At 48.7% G+C, this 20422-nt stretch overlaps 1 long non-coding RNA gene across 2 annotated transcripts; it reads left to right on the forward strand.

Annotated features, from left to right (window-relative positions):
- The first annotated feature begins 491 nt into the window (after positions 1 to 491).
- Positions 492 to 19527, forward strand: LOC122923202. 2 transcript variants are annotated; one of them, XR_006387246.1, is made up of 3 exons: positions 492 to 527; positions 19179 to 19324; positions 19463 to 19527. It is a non-coding gene; the product is annotated as an uncharacterized LOC122923202 (long non-coding RNA). The 2 variants fall into 2 exon arrangements; XR_006387247.1 differs by lacking the exon at positions 492 to 527 and adding an exon at positions 16898 to 16955.
- Positions 19528 to 20422: the final 895 nt, after the last annotated feature.

A 20422-nucleotide genomic window follows, 5' to 3' on the forward strand; every position in this document is an offset into this window, starting at 1 on the left:
GTACTATGGGGAAGGGGGGAGAGGAGTACTATGGGGTCATCTACGGGGGGCACTAAGGGGTATTTTATACTTGCAAATCATGGGAGACACTGAGGGCATCTACTGGAGCATTTTATACTGGTACATTATGGGGGGCACTAGGAGGAAGGAGGGTGTGGAGCACTATGGGGTCATTTACTAGGGGCACTATATAGGGGTATTTTATACTGGCACATTATGGGGGCACTATGAGGACATTAGCTCAAATGGGGGCATTACAAGGGGGTATTTTTTGCACTGTCACATTATAAGGAGAATTATTACTACTGGGGGGGGGGGGCATTATGGTGGGCTTTATTACTCCCCCATGGTATGACCCCCTAGTAGCAGCACCAGCCTCTCCCTGCTCTGCTATCCCTCTGCCCCTTCTCCAAATACTTATTATGAAATCTTTCTCATTAGGATAAAACACCTCATCAGCTCCACCAAGCCCCCGGCCAAAGTGTGGAAGTGGTGTCCGAGATCCCCAAGGGCCAAGCCAAGTAACTGTAAGTTTTCATGTGAAATATGTTTGTTATACACATATAGCCTACACTGTGCCACACAATATATATATTTTTTTTTTTTTGAGGGGGGGGGGGCGCCACAAGGTTAGCTCGCACAGGGCGCCTGAACACCTAAGGCCAGCCCTGATTGCACTGATCAAAAATGACAACTGGTCACCCACAGACTGAAAAGCACACTTAAGTATTGTATTTCTTTGTCACTGGTGCAAAGGTGTTGGATTGCACTGACCAAAAATGCATATAGGTCACCTTCAAACTGAACAGCCCAATTAAACATTGTATTTCTGTGTCACTGGTGCAAAGGTGTATTGCACCCACATAAATGCCTACAAGTCACTCACAGAGTTAATAAAAAATAAAAAATTAAAGCATTACACTGTCCTTCAGTGTAACAGTGTTTTGTCATTACAATAGTCAGAGCAGAATGGCGGCGCACCACGTGATCCGGCATTTATTCATGTAGCGGCACATGGTGCACCAGCCAAACACGTCCATGCCAATACTAAGCATGCCTCTGATGGCTTTCAAGTGCCCACATCTTAAACGCTTGTTGATTGGCTGCAGCCTAACAACAAGCTTTATTTAAACTCTGACCACAAACATTTCCACACCAATGTCCGTGTTTGGGTTCAGGTACCCTGACAATGTAATGTTCGGTACGAACACAAAAATGGCGGTCCTGGTTCGCTCATCCCTATTCAAGAGGTATCGATACTTTTTCAAGGCACTGTAAATATTGATATGGAAAATGAAAAAAATACATCACCAAATATTGTTTAAAACATGTTTTACATAAAAACATTATGTAAGCAATAGGTAATTTTCTGATGATACATACTTTTTAAGGGAATGTGATATCAGAAAATTTACTTTATCATTAGTATCAAGTGCACCATGACTACTAAGAGTTCACCAGCCTGTCCTAGTTATTTGCTACTTGTTGGAGCTGACAGATGCTTGCTGCATCATTGCTACCCCTTAACTAACATTTCCTTTGTCCACGGACTTGCAAACTTATTCTGTGTCCCAGATCAGGACTAGCCTTCCGAACACTCTTCTTTCTATCTCTCCTTTTGCCACACAACTTCCTGCACCTCCATGCTACCATCCTCCCCCACAGGGCCGTCTTAAATATTGATTGGACCCTGGGCAAAAATTTACTTGGGCCCCCTGGATCCCGCCTTTCCACACCCCTGCAGGCAATCACGCCCTCCACCACAACACACACACAAAAAATCCACATATCTGGTAGAGTACAGTGAATGACTGTAAATACTTCCAGTTCTGAAGACTCCAGCGGCTCAGGATCAGTGCTCTGGGCAGCTGGGCTCAGGGCTGGAAGTGGGCACCGCTCTGCAGGAAGGAGACCGGGGCTCAGCTCACCCTAGTGTTACAGTGCACCCCAGCACCCCACAGTATGCAGTATAGCACCCTATAGTATACAGCAACCCACAGTATGCAGTATAGCACCCTATAGTATACAGCACCCCACACTATACAGTACCCCACAGTATATAGTATAGCAGCCCACAGTATACAGCACCCTACAGTATACAACAGTATACAGTACAGCAGTATAGCACCTCACCGTATACAGCACCCCAAACTATACATGATACAGCACCCCACACTATACAGCACCCCACACTATACAGTACAGCAGTATAGCACTCCACACTATACATCACCCACAGTATACAGCCCCCCACAGTATACAGTACAGCAGTATATCACTCCACAGTATACAGGCCCCCACACTATACAGGCCCCCCACACACTATACAGGCCTCCCACACTATACAGGCCCCCCCAGTATACAGGCCCCCCCAATATGCAGGCCCTCCACACTATACAGCCCCCCCCCCCCCACTATACAGCCCCCCCCACAATATACAGGCCCCACACAATATACAGCCCCACACAGTATACAGCCCCCCACACTATACAGCCCCCCACAGTATACAGCCCCCCCACAGTATACAGGCCCCACACAGTATACAGGCCCCACACAGTATACAGCCCCCACACAGTATACAGCCCCCACACAGTATACAGCCCCCACACAGTATACAGCCCCACACAGTATACAGCCCCCACACAGTATACAGGCCCCACACAGTATACAGGCCCCACACAGTATACAGGCCCCACACAGTATACAGCCCCCACACAGTATACAGGCCCCACACAGTATACAGCCCCACACAGTATACAGGCCCCACACACTATACAGCCCCCACACAGTATACAGCCCCCACACAGTATACAGCCCCCACACAGTATACAGGCCCCACACAGTATACAGCCCCCACACAGTATACAGGCCCCACACAGTATACAGCCCCCACACAGAATACAGGCCCCACACAGTATACAGGCCCCACACAGTATACAGACCCCACACAGTATTCAGCCCCACACAGTATACAGCCCCCACACAGTATACAGCCCCCACACAGTATACAGCCCCCACACAGAATACAGGCCCCACACAGTATACAGGCCCCACACAGTATTCAGCCCCACACAGTATACAGCCCCACACAGTATTCAGGCCCCACACAGCATACAGCCCCCACACAATATACAGGCCCCACACAGTATACAGCACCACACAGTATACAGCCCCACACAGTATTCAGGCCCCACACAGTATACAGCCCACCACACAGTATACAGCACCCCACTATACAGTAGTTTACAGTATATTAGCATAACAGCCCCTGAGTGGCACCTTTTTCTGATATAATCTTCACAAAAAAAGCTCCACAGTTAAGGCAAACTTCACCTGCAACACTCAAGGACCTGTGATGACCTCATAGCCATGTGACCAGTAATATTGCTAGGTTACTGGTCACATGGTGATGATGTCATTAAGGTCCTAGATCACATTCACAGCTCTAACACAGTACAATGCCGGGACTCACCCCCTGTGAAGCTGACAGCCTGACACCCGGGGCAGTGGCTAGCAGGGCTTAAGAGGCAGCTGCCTTGGGCCCCCCAGGAGCAACTGGGCCCGGGGCAGCTGCCCCTTTTGCCCCTTGGTAAAGACGGCCCTGCTCCCCCATATTTATCCCAGTGAGTAATCAGTAAGGCGCAAGTTTCTTTCCATATCATAAAGGGTTCTCAGTTTTGCGTATTGCTCATTTAGATCCAGCATCTGAGCAGGACTGTTCAAGGACTGTATACATTGCACAAGATGTACCCTGGAACACATTGTTAATCATACAGCACATATTTGCTAATAGGGATTATGCAAGAAACAAAAAACAAGGTCCCGGAATCTAAAGTAGGTAATTCTCAAGGCTTAAGACAAAACAAACTTTGAAATAAAACACACTCATATATTTGCCTGCTCATTTCTTCAGTTACCCTTTATCCAGGGGTGGACACAGACCGCAGCGGGCCACTGTGCAAAGAATGTGCCTGGGCCCCCCCACCCCCCAGTCCAAATTCTCAACCTATTCCCTCCATTACATGCATCAATACAAAACATACATACAGGGTAAGGCTACTTTCACACCTGCAGCACTACGATCCATCCGGACACAAACCACAGCATGCAGCTTTTTGTGTCCCGCTGATTTTCAGCATTTTTGCCAGATTGTGGCCTGATCTCTGCCGTACTCCATTATAGTTAATGGGGCAGGCGGACATTTTGTCTGCATCCAACAGTGCTGGATCCAGAGAATGCCGGCAGGCTGTTCTCTGCTGGAACAGCCTGTCAGAATCTCTAATGCGGATGTGAAAGTAGCCTAATATAGCACCACATACCTTTTACTTCCAGTGACATCTCCTTAGATGTAGACCATGTCTTTACTCATCTTCTCCTTTCAGACCAGACCACAATGATTATTTATTTCAGCCATCTCTTCTCTCTGCAGAGTTTGACAGACAGACATCTTAGTTTCCTACTTTTCCAACTTCCTCCAACGTTCTGAACATGCCATCCTGCCACCTCTAATACTGTGCTCACTGTGCTCCCCAATACTGTACTGCAGAAGCAGATAAACCCCCTAAAAAATACTAGTACCAAAAAATACCTACTCTTAGTGCCCCCAGTAGAGCCAATGTCCCTCCCTATGTGTCCTCATAATGTGTGCCAATGTCCCTTACTGTTGCCCCAAAAAACCCTCTTAGTGCCCCCAGTTGAGCTAAGGTCTCCAACGTGCACCATAATTTGACCAGTATAAAATACTCCTATATAGTGCCCCCATAGTGCTTCTCCCCCCCATGCCTGCCACTAAATAATGCCTCCAAGTAGATTCCCCCATCGTGCTCCCCCCATCTGTGCCAGTAAATAATGCCCCCTAGTAGATGCCTCCATAGTGCTCTTCTCCTCCCATGTGTGCCAGTAAATAATGCTCCTAGTAGATGCCGCTATAGTGCTCCTCTCTCCCCATGTGTGCCAGTGTCATGGAACCATGAACCAGACGTACAACAAGAGATAAGTGGAAATAAGAAGGCTTTATTGAAAATCAAGCTGTAAGGCAAAAGTCCAAACGGATGGCTAAACCGAAGCAGGGTCTTGCGAAGCCAGAGGTCAGGAATCAGAAGGGTAGTCAGACGAAGCCTGGATCAGGAACCAGCAGGGTAGTCAGACGAAGCCAGGATCAGGAACCAGAAGCAGCAGCAGTCTTAGAAGCATGTGAACACAGGAGGACCAAGCAAGGAACTGAAGCCACAGACCTCCTATATATATGAGCTAGGCATCCAGCTCCTCCCAGTGGGAAGGAGAAGCCGCAGGGTGGGAGGCTACAAGAAACCCAGAAACCAAGATGGCCGCCAGCACATGTCAAACGAAGGAGAACAGCAAGAAGGTAAGACCATGACAGTACCTCCCCCTCAAGGGCCCCTCCTCCGCGGAGTAAAGAACGGTTTCTGAGGGAAGCGTGCGTGGAAGGCTCGGAGCAAGGCAGGAGCATGGACATCTGCGGAGGGAACCCAGGAACGCTCCTCTGGACCATAACCACGACAATGGACCAAAAACTGCACCCGACCGCGGACCAGGCGTGAGTCCAGGATATTGCTCACCTCATACTCCTCACGATTGCCCACTTGGACCGGACGAGGCCGAGGAACCGAGGAAGTGAAACGATTACACACCAGTGGCTTCAACAGGGAGACATGAAACACGTTGGAGATCCGCATGCCAGGAGGAAGCGCAAGGGCATAGGCTACCGGGTTTACCCTGCGAAGCACTCGGAAGGGACCAATAAAGCGAGGCGCCAGCTTGGGAGTGGGCACTCGAAGGTTGAGGTTGCGGGTGGACAACCATACGCGGTCTCCGACCTGGTAGGAAGGAGCGGGCGCTCGTCTGCGATCAGCCTGGAGTCTCTGGCGCTGCGCAGAGACCTCAAGGGACCTCTGGATCTGTACCCAAGAAGCACGTAGGACGGAAAGGTGATCCTCCACAGCCGGAATATCCTGGGGAGAGAATACCTCCGGTAACACGGCAGGTTGGAACCCATAATTGGCCATGAAGGGAGACGTCCCAGAGGAAGAGTTCACCGCCGTGTTCCTGGCAAACTCAGCCCAAGGCAGGAGGTCAACCCAATTGTCTTGGTGATCGGAGACATAGCAACGAAGGAATTGCTCCAAGGCCTGATTGGATCGTTCTGCGGCCCCATTGGACTGAGGGTGGTAGGCCGAGGAGAAAGAGAGATGAATCGCCAACTGGGAGCAAAAGGAGCGCCAGAACCTGGACACAAACTGACTCCCCCGATCCGACACAATCTCCTTGGGCAAACCGTGCAACCGGAAGACCTCCCTGGCAAAAATCGTGGCCAACTCTTGTGCAGAGGGTAACTTCTTGAGAGGAACACAGTGGCACATTTTGGAAAACCGATCCACAATCATGAGAATGACCGTATGGCCTTGGGATGCAGGGAGGTCCACAATGAAATCCATCCCCAGGTGTGACCATGGACGCTCCCCGGTGGCTATGGGTTGCAAAAGGCCTACTATAAGGGACTTACTCTGGGCACAAACGGAGCATGCCGCTACATATGCGGCGATGTCGGAACGTAGAGAAGGCCACCAGAACAGACGTGAAACAGCCCAGGACAGCTGATTCTTTCCAGGATGCCCCGCGGCCTTGGAGTTATGGTAGGTTCGCAACAACCGAGTGCGCAACTCCTCAGGCACAAAACCTCTGCCGTTGGGTCTCCCAGAGGGAGCACCAGATTGAGCCGCCAAAATCTGCTCACCCAGGGGAGAGGTCAGGCTGGTGCGAATGGCGGCCAGGATCTGATTCGGAGGTATGACCGAAGTCGGAATCGACTCCTCCCCGGACAGCTCGGAGTACTGCCGTGATAAGGCATCCGCTCTGATGTTCTTGGAACCGGGTAGGTAGGAGACCACGTAATTAAAACGTGACAAGAACAGAGCCCATCTGGCCTGACGTGGTGTCAATCTCTTGGCCTCAGAGAGGTAGGTCAGATTCTTGTGGTCCGTCAGGATGAGAACCGGAACCACCGAGCCCTCGAGCAAGTGCCTCCATTCTTTAAGGGCCTGCACGATGGCCAATAACTCCCTGTCACCAATCTGATACTTGCACTCCGCGGAAGACAGTTTCCGGGAGTAAAACCCACAAGGAAGCAGAGGACCCTCTGGTGTTCTACGCTGAGACAGAAGGGCGCCTACTCCCGTCTCAGACGCGTCCACCTCGAGGACAAAAGGCAACCCAGGGTTGGGATGTGACAGAATCGGAGCCGACACAAAGGCGGACTTTAGAGCCTCAAAAGCTCGGATGGCCTCGAGCGGCCAGACCTGGGGATTACTGCCCTTCCTGGTCAGATCCGTGAGAGGCTTGGCTAGCATGGAAAAGTCCCTAATGAACTTCCGATAATAATTGGCGAAGCCCAAAAAGCGCTGCAGGGGAACGAAGACCACTGGGCTGGGGCCACTGTAAGACAGCCGAAACCTTCTCAGGATCCATGGAGAACCCCTCAGCGGAAATGATGTAACCTAAGAAGGTTACCTGGGATCGGTGAAATTCGCATTTCTCAAGCTTACCGAACAGCTTGTTCTCTCGTAACCGTTGCAACACTCGTCTGACATCCAGAATGTGGGCCTCCATGGATTCAGAATATACCAAGATGTCATCCAAATAGACCACCACACACTGCTGCAACAGGTCACGGAAAACATCGTTGATGAATTCCTGGAAGACTGCGGGCGCATTGCACAACCCAAAGGGCATAACCAAGGATTCATAATGACCGGTCCTGGTGTTAAACGCGGTCTTCCACTCATCGCCCACCTTGATCCTTACCAGGTTATATGCCGCCCTCAGGTCGAGTTTGGTAAAGACCGTGGCCCCTTTGAGGCGATCGAACAGCTCGGAAATCAAGGGTATCGGGTAAGCGTTCTTGATCGTGATGCGATTGAGACCCCTGTAATCGATGCAAGGCCTCAACTCACCGCCATTCTTTTTCACAAAGAAAAATCCAGCCCCTGCCGGGGACGAGGATTTGCGAATGTGTCCGCGTGAAAGCGCCTCCCTCACGTACTCCTCCATGGCCTCATTCTCCGCTACCGACAGTGGATAGACTTTGCCACGAGGAGGAACGGCACCAGATTGTAACTCTATGGCACAATCGTATGGGCGGTGCGGAGGTAGGGCAACCGCACGCACCTTATCGAATACATCCCGGTACTCCTCGTATTCAGGAGGCAACAGAGAGTCCGAGGAAGTACACAGCAACTTGACAGACCCATGGATGCAACTAGCCCCACACTGCGGTGACCACGAGAGGATCTCGGCCGATCTCCAATCGAAAGTCGGATTATGCTTCTGGAGCCAGGGGTACCCCAAGACCACCGAGTAGTGTGGAGACGAAATAACCTGGAGACAGACCGACTCTCTGTGAACGGCACCAATGGCCATCCCCACTGGAAGGGTCTCATGAGTCACGTGTGGCGGCAGAAGGGGTCTGCCGTCTATCGCCTCAAGAGCCAGTGGGGAACCTCGAGGCTGCAGAGGAATGGAATTGGCGGCAGCGAACACACTATCAATGAACAAACCACCAGCACCAGAGTCTACCAACGCCTGGGTCGTCACCGAGCCCCCGACCCAGGAGAGGACAACAGTAATCAGTGGTTTGTCAACACGGGAAACCGGGGACGAGGAGACTCCACCCAAGATCTGCCCCAGACAGGATCTCAGGTGCGAGCGTTTCCTGGACGGTTCGGGCATGCCAACCGAAAATGCCCACCGAGACCACAGTACATGCATCGGCCCTCGCGTCTCCGGAGTGCCCTCTCCCCCTCGGACAGGCGAGCAAACCCCAGCTGCATGGGTTCACCCCCAGACAAGTCATCCCCAGGAGGCGTGGGAGGAGAGGGAGGCACGGGTGGGACAGCAAACGTAGGCGCCAATCTGTTAGAAGACCTCCGCAGGCTCTCCTTAAAGGAAGGTCTCTCCCTGAGTCTGGTGTCAATCAAAATCAGGAAAGAAATAAGAGACTCGAGCTCCACTGGTAGGTCCTTAGCTGCAACCTCATCCTTCAAGGCATCCGAGAGACCATGAGAGAAAGCAGCGACCAGAGCCTCATTATTCCAGCCCACCTCTGCTGCCAGGGTACGAAACTCAATGGCGTATTCAGCTACGGATTGTGAACCCTGTCTGATGGACATAAGGAGCTTCGCAGCAGAGGCAGCACGAGCCGGCACATCGAATACCTTCCGAAGAGAAGCAACAAAACCGGAAAACTCGGCAACCACCGGATTGTTGTTCTCCCATAAAGGGCTGGCCCAGGCCAAGGCCTTGTCCGAGAGCAGCGAGATCAAGAAGCCCACCTTTGATCTCTCAGTAGGAAAGGCATGTGGCAGCAACTCGAAATAAATGCCCACCTGGTTAAGGAAACCTCGGCACTGAGTTGGCTCTCCCCCAAAGCGCTGTGGAAGGGGGGCAGAACCGGTCATACCCCGAAACACCGCAGGCGCAGCAACAGGTGTCGGGGTAGACTCTGGCGCAACAACCGGAGCGGCAGTAGGAGCGGGCCCAGGAGCGACAACCGACCCATCGGCAACGGAAGCTTAATGAGCCGTGCGTTCAAGCAGGGTTTGCAATGCCACAGCGAACCGACCCAACAGGTGATCCTGCTGATCAAGTCTGGCAACCAGCGTAGGTAGCGAGGATGGCCCTGTACCGTCAGAATTCATGGCTTGGTCCTAATGTCATGGAACCATGAACCAGACGTACAACAAGAGATAAGTGGAAATAAGAAGGCTTTATTGAAAATCAAGCTGTAAGGCAAAAGTCCAAACGGATGGCTAAACCGAAGCAGGGTCTTGCGAAGCCAGAGGTCAGGAACCAGAAGGGTAGTCAGACGAAGCCTGGATCAGGAACCAGCAGGGTAGTCAGACGAAGCCAGGATCAGGAACCAGAAGCAGCAGCAGTCTTAGAAGCATGTGAACACAGGAGGACCAAGCAAGGAACTGAAGCCACAGACCTCCTATATATATGAGCTAGGCATCCAGCTCCTCCCAGTGGGAAGGAGAAGCCGCAGGGTGGGAGGCTACAAGAAACCCAGAAACCAAGATGGCCGCCAGCACATGTCAAACGAAGGAGAACAGCAAGAAGGTAAGACCATGACAGCCAGTAAATAATGCCCCCTAATAGATGCCTCCATAGTGCTCCTCTCTCCCCATGTGTGGCAGTAAACAATGCCCCCTAGAAGATGCCCCCATAGTGCTCCCCCATCTGTGCCAGTAAATAATGTCCTCTAGTAGATGCCTCCATAGTGCTCCTCTCCCCCCATGTGGGCCAGTAAATAATGCCCCCTAGTAGATGCCCTCATAGTGTTCCTCTCCCCCATGTGTGCCAGTATAATGCTCACTAGTAGATCCCCCCCCTATAGTTCTCCTCACCCCCATGTGTGCCAGTATAATTCTCCCTAAAAGATCCTCCATAGTGCTACTCTCCCCATGTGTACTGTCTTCTCTGCATAGTTTGTTAATGTGTGTGCTCATGTGTGTGCCTTCAGCACCATCTAGTGACCTTTAGCTGTAAGTGCATCTTCTGCCTTGTTAAGTTATGCATATTCATTAGGTAACCTGACTTCCTGCTCACAGTGCTTTCTGGGAAAGAGACAAGCTCCTGCTTCCTTTTCTCCTCACCTCATGGAAGGAGCAGCTGCACATTGTGTGTCTCTTACTAAAGCATCGTCGGTAAGGGATCGTCGGTCCACGCAATATCTGCAAACGGACACCACAGCGACTTCTATACAGTCCAGTGCTGCAAGGGGATAGCCGCTTTAAGCAATGTAGACACATTTGACTGCCTACTGTGACCGCTCTCTAAGCACAGCGACCGGCATTCCACAGCACAGTCGTCTCCACGCAGTTAAGTGTCTTCACCAACACCATGTCCCGTGGCACAGTATCAAGCTACAAGACAAGATCAGGGAAGGATGGTTCCACCAAATCATCTTCCGTTAGCAACGCTGCTGCCATTACCCGCGCAAAAGCAGAAGCGCGAAGGTCAAAGCAGCTTCACTAGAAATACAAAAGGTCCTCTTAGATGCAAAGCTAGAGAAACTCGCCGTAGAGAAAGAAACAACAGCCGCCATAGCTGAAGCAGAGTTCTTGGAAGCAATGGAATACCCGAAAATCGGAAGTCACCGCAGTGTGCTTAGCCCAGAACTCGGCCAGCAAGATTCTGTACAACGCACTTCAGAGTACGTCCATCAACACTCCAGACCAAACAGCAATGCCGATCCAGTCCCTGGAACCGAAGATGTCACCTATGCCACAGAGCAATCATACCGTCCAAAAGAAAGAGTAACGCTCGGAACCCAGTCCTACAAACAAGAGAGCCCAGAGCCACGTGACAAAACTCCAGCTATCTTCCCTGCACACCAAGGAAGCCAGCTTCCAGTCCAGCCTGCAGAGCCACCTTATCCCACAAGATGGTATGACATGGGCTGGCCTAAGTCAGAGACTCCATACAGGTATGATTGCCCACCCCACTCTCACTGTGACATTCCACCTCCAACCAACCTTAGTAGTAACCAGAGCACAATAGACTTTGCCAGGTTCTTTACTAAACGAGAGCTAGTTACAAAGGGACTGGTGAAGTTCAGTGATCACCCTGAAAACTATAGAGCATGGCAAGCCTCCTTTTATAACATTACAAAAGACTTGGGTCTGTCATACAGTGAGGAGATAGACTTCCTTGTAGATCGGCTTGGAAAAGACTCTTTAGAACATGCCACGAGAATCAGGGATATTAATATAAACTACCCAGAGATTGGCCTATAAATGATCTGGGATAGACTTGATGAATGTTATGGTTCTGCAGAGGTCATAGAGGATGCGTTGTTTAAAAGAATTGACAAATTCCCTAAAATATCTAGCAAAGGGCTCCAGAAACTTACAGGTTGCCAAAGCTGGGGGGGATTTACCGGGGCTTGCTTTCCTTGACACTGCCAGAGGTGTCAAACCTATTGTATTAAAGCTTCCCCACAACCTGCAGGAGAAATGGGTCTCCCACGGGTCATGGTACAAACATACCTACAATGTGCCATTCCCTCCCTTCAGTGTGTTTGTTGACTTTGTAAGGCTAGAAGCTAATATTCATAATGACCCTAGCTTTGATCTATCACAGTCTTGTGCCACTCCCTATGACCACAGACCACACAAAGGATCAGTGGCAGTGCACAAAACTAACATTTCACCTGCAGATTCTTAGAGGCATTACGGCTCCGCCAGCCGCGAAACAGTCAAAGATCCTGGTAAGCAGTGCCCTCTACACAAGAAGCCTCACCCTCTACTGAAGTGCAGAGCCTTTAGAGAAATGTCCATAGGAGATCGCAAAGCCTTCCTCAAGGAGAACCACATTTGCTACAAGTGCTGCTCATCAACATCACATATTGCCAAAGACTGTCAGGTTAGTGTAAAATGCACAGAATGCAACAACTCAGATCACAACATGGCCCTACACCCTGGGCCTTTCCCATGGACCTCATCACAGAGTAACAGTGCCAGAGAGCATGGCGGGGAGGAAAGTACCTCTTAAGCTAACCCACCAGCAGTTACTTCACAATGCACTGAAGTTTGTAAAGGTCTCATAGGCGGCAGGTCCTGCTCAAAAATCTGCCTAACAAAAGTATACCCAAAGGGCTGCAGAGACAAAGCCATCAATGTTTACGCCATCCTAGATGACCAAAGTAATGCGTCCCTGGCCAAATCTACTTTCTTTGACATTTTCAACATCAAAGGGCCCAACACTCCTTATTCTCTAAAGACCTGTGCAGATACTGTAGAAACAGCGGGGAGGAGAGCTAGTGGCTACCTAATTGAATCCATAGATGATAAAACGTGTCTTTCCTTACCAACTATTACTGAATGTAACCAAATCCCTGATAATAGACACGAGATCCCTTCACCAGAGGTAGCCATACATCACCCCCATTTACAGCGTATAGCCCATCTCTTACCAAAACTCGATCCTAACGCTCAGATAATCCTACTCCTAGGGAGAGATATCTTACAAGTTCATAAAACTAGAGAGCAGATTAATGGCCCACATCATGCTTCTTATGCCCAAAGGCATGACCTAGGATGGGTCATAGTAGGAGATGTCTGCTTAGGAAGCATACACAAACCAACTTCCATTATTAGCATGCTTACAAGCACATTAGATAATGGACGTCCCTCTATCTTCCAACCATGTAAAAACAACTTCCTCATAAAGGAATTGCCACTTAGTACTCAACTACCTTGTTCTTTCATAGACTCTGTAGACCACGACATAGCTTGTGACAGTGACAAAGACCACTTAGGCTGCTCAGTGTTCAAAAGGACCAAGGAGGACTATCAGGTAACAATGTCCCACGAAGACAGATTGTTTTTAGAAACCATGCAAAAGGAAATCACTAAGGATGAAACAAATAGTTGGGTCGCACCAATTCCCTTCAGGCCTCAAAGGCAACATTTGCCTAACAGAGAGCAAGTCTACAGACGTTTTGTCTCTCTAAGGCGTAGCTTCCAGAAGAAACCAGAAATGAAAGACCACTTCTTCACTTTTAATGAGGAAAATATTTGAGAATGGTCATGCTGAGGTAGCTCCCACCCATAAAAACTCAGAATGTTGGTATTTACCCATATTCGGGGTTTATCACCCAAAGAAACCAGGTCAACTTAGAGTAGTGTTTGACTCTAGTGCAAAATATGAAGGCGTCTCCTTAAACGACGTCCTGCTTTCAGGTCCAGATCTTAACAACAAGCTCCTAGGAGTACTGCTTCGTTTTCGTAAAGACTCTGTTGCCTTCATGGCAGACATTCAGCAGATGTTTCATTGCTTTCTAGTTAAAGAGGAACACAGAAACTTTTTAAGATTTCTTTGGTTTATTGACAATGACCTCACAAAAGATATCGCGGAGTACCGCATGCGGGTACATATTTTTGGTAACAGCCCCTCCCCTGCAGTTGCAACTTATGGTCTTAGACACTCTGCTCAGGAAGGCGAACTAGAATATGGGTCAGACGTCAGACAATTCGTAGAAAGAGACTTTTATGTAGATGACTGTCTAAAATCACTACCCATTGTTGAGGGTGCAATAAGTCTCCTTAAGAGAGCTCAAGAAATGCTTGCATGCTCAAACCTGAGACTCCACAAAATAGCCTCCAATAGTAAGCATCTGATAGAAGCATTTCACTCTCAAGACCACTCAAATGACCTACAGAGCTTAGACTTAGGGACTGACTCCCTTCCTATACAATGTAGCCTTGGTCTCCTCTGGGATCTAAAATCAGATACGTTTACCTTCCAAGTCAGCCAGGAAGAGAAGCCCTTTACCCGTAGAGGTGTCCTGTCTGCCATAAACAGTCTTTATGATCCCTTAGGATTCAAGGCCCCTGTTACAATCCAGGGCAAATCACTACTTAGAGACTTAACTCAGGAGACATTGGATTGGGATTACCCACTTTCCCCTGAAAAAAGAAACCTATGGATAGAGTGGAGAAACTCTCTAAAGACTTTATCTATCCTGTATGTTCCACGTTCTTACGCTCCTGTGCCATCCACAGAAGTAAAAACACAAAGACTTTAAGTATTCTCTGACGCGTCCGTCGAAGCAATTGCCACTGTAGCTTATCTGAAAACTGTAGACAACAAAGGTCAATGCCACGCAGTGTTTGTCATGGGCAAAGCGAAACTCTCACCACTTCTCGAATATACAATACCCAGGCTAGAACTCTGTGCCGCTGTACTAGCTCTTGAACTAGCTGAATTAATTACATCAGAGATAAACCTAGAGATTCGAGACACCGAGTTTTATACAGACAGTAAAGTGGTCCTGGGCTACATTTACAACCAAACTAGGCGTTTTTACGTTAACAACCGAGTGTTAAGAATCAGGAGGTCCACTTTCCCAAAGCAATGGCACTTTGTACCTACTGACCATAACCCAGCAGTCTTAGCAACCAGGTCAGTTGCTGCCAGTCACCTTAAGGACACAGTTTGGTTCACGGGTCCTGCTTTTCTATACAACTCAGAACATTCTTCAGCCTGTGACTCATATGAGCTGTTAGATGCAGATTCTGACAAATAAATCCGCCCCCAGGTATCTGTGCTACTTACTGTAAATTCGTACAATCAGCTCGGTAGTCACTGTTTCATCAGGTTTTCCACCTGGAAGTCACTTATGCGAGCTATCACCTGCTTAGCACACATAGCCCATTCCTTCAAGCATGCCCCATTTGTTATGGAATGTAACTGCAAAGGTTGGCACCATTGTAAGAATGGATACTCAGTAAGTGAGCTAGAACAATCGAAAAATCTAATTATTTGTTCCATGCAACGAGAGACATTCGGTAAGGAACTCTACTGCATCAACAACAAAAAACCTGTGTCGAAAGACAGTGTGTTAGTGAAGACCAATCCAGGTCTTGACGAGACTGGTCTGCTAAGAGTGGGAGGACGGCTTAAAGAGGCCAAATTAGGGTTTAATGAGAAACATCCTATCATAATACCTGGTCATCATCATTTAGCTTCCTTGCTTGTAGAACACTACCACAGTAAGATAAAACACCAGGGCCGACTATTCACTGAAGGAGCATTACGAGCTGCTGGGCTGTGGGTCGTTGGTGCAAAAAGGTGTATTAACAAATGTATATTCAAATGTATCACTTGCCGCAAGCTACGCGGGGGTTTACAAACACAAAAAATTGCCAATCTCCCTTCCGACAGGGTTAGCATGGACCCTTCATTTACTAATGTGGGCCTTGACGTGTTTGGTCCCTGGTCCGTTATCACACGTCAAACTAGAAGTAGCCACGCTAGCTCCAAGTAATGGGCAGTCATTTTCAGTTATATGTCAATTCGAGCTGTCCACATTGAAGTTATTGAGTCTATGGACACTTCAAGCTTCATAAATGCCCTCAGGCGCTTTATTGCAATCAGAGGTCCTGTAAAACAAATCCGCTCTGACAGAGGCACAAACTTCATTGGAGCTGCTAATGAGCTAAAGATTCTCTCCAACTTGGATAATAACAGTGTAAAAAGATTCCTTAGTGAGCAAGGATGCACTTGGATTTTTAATTCCCCTCATTCTTCTCACATGGGAGGAGCCTGGGAAAGAATAATTGGTATAGCCGGCAGAATCTTGAACTCTATTTTCCTACAAGTGGGCAAAGATAGACTCTCTCATGAATGCCTTACAACCTTTATGGCCGAAGTCTCAGCCATTATCAATGCCAGACCCTTGGCTCCGATATCAAATGACCCAGGAGATCCAATACTGCTTACGCCTGCCTCTCTACTTACCCAAAAGACTGGTATAGTGAGTGCTCCTTCTGGGGAGTTTGGCACCAAAGATCTCTACAAACGCCAATGGAGACAAGTGCAAAGCCTTGCCGATACCTTCTGGAATAGGTGGAAGAAGCAATATCTTCCCATCTGACAGAAAATAACCAAATGGCACACAGTTAAGCCCAACCTAAAACCTGATGACATTGTTCTTGTTAAAGACTCTCAGGCTCAAAGAAATCATTGGCCTTTGGGCCTCATTACTAAAGTGTTTCCAAGTGAAGACTGACATGTCCGTAAAGCTGAGGTCAAGATTTTCAAACAAAATGAGACCAAACTGTTTATCAGACCTACTTCCGAACTAATCCTGTTATCTGTTGAGGACTCTAATAGTGATATCGGCTGATGTCAAGCAGGGAGTGTACTGTCTTCTCTGCATAGTTTGTTAATGTGTGTGCTCATGTGTGTGCCTTCAGCACCATCTAGTGACCTTTAGCTGTAAGTGCATCTTCTGCCTTTTTAAGTTATGCATATTCATTAGGTCACCTGACTTCCTGTTCACAGTGCTTTCTGGGAAAGAGACTTCAACCTTTTCTCCTCACCTCTTGGAAGGAGCAGCTGCACATTGTGTGTCTCTTACTAAAGCATCATCGGTAAGGGATTTATTTATGTTTTTGTATTGGTTTTGTGTACATTGTGCTGTATACTCAGTTCTTGTATGTTCATTTTCCTATAGTTTACCTTATCTACTGCTGGTTAATAAAAAAACACAGACTACAATGGTCTCATCTTATTAACTAGTAGAATGGTGATATCTGCCTATTGAACTGCCTACAGACCCCGGGGTACATGTTGTGAGAACAGGACACCATGTGTGCCAGTATAATGTCCCCATAGTGCTCCTCTCCCCATGTGTGCTAGTATATTGCCCCCTAGTAGATGCCCCCAAAGTGCTCCTCTCCCCATGTGTACCAGTATAATGCCCCCTAATAGAGGCCCCCATAGTGCTCCTCTCCCCCCATGTGTGCCAGTATAATGTCCCCTAGTAGATGCCCCCATAGTGCTCCTCTCCCTCCATGTGTGCCAGTATAATGCCCCCTAGTAGATGCCCCCATAGTGCTCCTCTTCCCCATGTGTGCCAGCATAATGCCCCCTAGTAGATGCCCCCATAGTGCTCCTCTCTTCCATGTGTGCCAGTATAATTCCCCCTAGTAGATGCCCCCATACTGCTCCTCTCTCCCATGTGTGCCAGTATAATGCCCCGTAGTAGATCCCCCATAGTGCTCCTCTCCCCATGTGTGCCAGTATAATGCCCCCATAGAGCTTCTCTCTATGTGTGCCAGTATAATGCCCTTTAGTAGATGCCCCTAGAGTGCTCCTCTCCCCGTGTGTGCCAATATAACGCCCCTAATAGATGCCCCCATAGTGCTCCTCTCCCCCCATGTGTGCCAGTATAATGCCCCATAGTAGATCCCTCATAGTGTTCCTCTCCCCCATGTGTGCCAGTATAATGCCATCTAATAGATCCCCTTATAGCGCTCCTCACCTCCATGTGTGCCAGTATAATGCCCCCTAGTAGATACCCCCTTAGTTCTCCTCTCCCCCATTTGTGCCAGTATAATGCCCCCATAGTGCTCCTCTCACCAGTATAATGCCCCCTAGTAGATGCTCCCATAGTGCTCCTCTCCCCCCTTCCCCATTCTGGTAATGCTCCCTAGGAGATGCCCCCATAGTGCTCCACTCGCCCCATGTGTGCCAGTATAATGCCCCCTGGTTGAAGTCCCCATAGTGCTCCTCTCCCCCCATATGAGCCAGTATAATACCCCCTAGTAGATGCTCCCATAGTGCTCCTCTCCCCTCTTCCCCATTCTGGGCAACACCATAGTGTTAATAAAACAAATTAACTCACATACATACCTCCATGACACTCTCAGTGTGTCCCGTGCAGTATGGCTCAGGCGGCATCGCGCTGCCTCCATCGGCCTATGATAGGCTGCAGACACTAGGACTGCAAGCCTATTAGAGGAACGGGTAAGGGAAACGCCTCTACCCTGCCTCGCAGCCTCCATCTGTATCGCTGTCCTGAGCACGTCGATACAGATACATATATAGATGAGAGCTTCTACAATGGAAGTACTCATCTCTTTCTGCCCTGCTGCCGAACCTCTCAGGGGCCCCCTCCCGCACTGGGCCCCTGTGCAGCCGAACAGTCTGCACAGGCTGTATGTCCGCCCCTGCTTTTAACCTCTTTAAAACATAGATAGTTTTCATCTTCTTGACGCAGGGTAATTTTGCAAATTTGACGTGCCATTTTATGTGGTAATTTGACTTTTGCTATTCTACGCTATATACTGTAGGAGCACAACCATGAAAATGATGATCATGGTGGCTTGCAGGCTGCTAAATTGTATCCAGAATTTATTACCTGATCTACGACTGAAGCCCTAACACGGATGTGATCAAATCTTGTGTTGTGTAGCATCAGATTACCACGTTCTGCAGCAGCTGAGATGTGTATTATGATGATATGCAGTACTTGATGTCTGTATTAGAAGGTTCTGCAGCAGCTGAGTTGTGTATGATGAAGTTCTGCAGCTCAGGGGAATGTATTATGAGGTTCTGTAGCAGTGGAGGTGTGTATTATGAGGTTCTGTAGCAGTGGAGGTGTGTATTATGAGGTTCTTTAGCAGTGGAGGTGTGTATTATGAGGTTCTGTAGCAGCTGAGGTTTGTATTATGAGATTCTGGAGCAGCTGAGGTGTGTTTTTATTAGCAAGTAAGGTCGTTTTAATTATTTCTACAAAGTTGGAGCCATTTGCCTAATCTGCCTAGGGCACCAAACTACCTTATCCCAGCCCTGTTTTCCTGACAACACAGGTATCACTGTGACCTGACCGACCAGTCCGGACCTGGCCTGAGTAAGCAGCGTCACCAGCCCAGACTCCAGTCCAGTGCTTTGAAGATCTGCCCCAGGCCCTGATTGCACCCTGCCTCAGCAACAGCTGGCTACAGCAGAACAAACAGTAAGTCGGCATTGGGGAATGGGGGTGGGGGGACAGAAACAGGCATCATTCATGGGAGGAGTATGGCACACTATATAATAAACAGCAAGGGGAAAGACAGCAGTGGCACTCATACTGTTTTCTCAACAATTGTCACAGACATGGACTTTGCTATTTCTCAAGGAGTAGAGCAAGCAGCAAATTCATCCCCAGCCATGGAAGTCTGTTGCTGTCTCTCAGCCCCCCACCATAGACTCTACCCTGTGACCACCCAAATATCTTCCCCCATCTCTTGGTCAAGAGGATGTTGTTCAACTGCTTTTACAGTGTGTCCTTCCTTCCTTACATATGCTAACAAGGTACACAATGCTACTGGCCATACTGAATGGGTGAATACCACTGGGTCCAATTATTAGGCATATTTGTGTGGTCATCAGGATGAGGTTCTGGCTGAAAGCCATATTTCCCTTAACATATCCCCCCGTTGTCGGTATACCGACACACTATGTTGGAAGCCTGGTCTGTGTGTGGAAGTGTTTACAATAAGAACAAACACAATACATTATAAGCTAATTTATGTTGCGTTTTTGGTCAATCGGTTGGTTCATCTTCTTGTGCATGGATGGTTCTGATGTTCATCTGGGATCATCTGGTGGTTTCATAATAGGTACTGATGTCTGGTCATCTTCTTAGATCAAGGGCAATCATTGTGTCACTAGGCATTTCTCCACCTGGAATCATATTAAACAGTCTGCTCCTCAGGGGAGCACACCTCAACAGCTGCAGTTCTGAAAATCTATCAGGAGATATCATGGCCTCCCCCCATTGACAGTATCTGTAGATAACACTTGGCGCTCTTAGTAGGTACATTACAAACTGAGGCTATATATCACAACCCAGTGGGAGTTCCCACTTTCAACGGATGCGCCCAAGTTCTGAGTCCGACTGGACAGTCACAATTTATGCTAAGCGCCTCTGCGGGACACTGTGGGGTCAACCCACTTCCTCGCAGAATCCCCAATAGGGAGAGCTATACCCCACAACCTACTGGCTGCGCCGCAGACTTTGTGGGATAGCACCCAAATTACACGCCATGTATCCATGGTAGTTACTACCGTT

The sequence above is a fragment of the Bufo gargarizans genome, unplaced genomic scaffold (assembly GCF_014858855.1).
Source record: "Bufo gargarizans isolate SCDJY-AF-19 unplaced genomic scaffold, ASM1485885v1 original_scaffold_1350_pilon, whole genome shotgun sequence".
Taxonomy (NCBI): domain Eukaryota; kingdom Metazoa; phylum Chordata; class Amphibia; order Anura; family Bufonidae; genus Bufo; species Bufo gargarizans.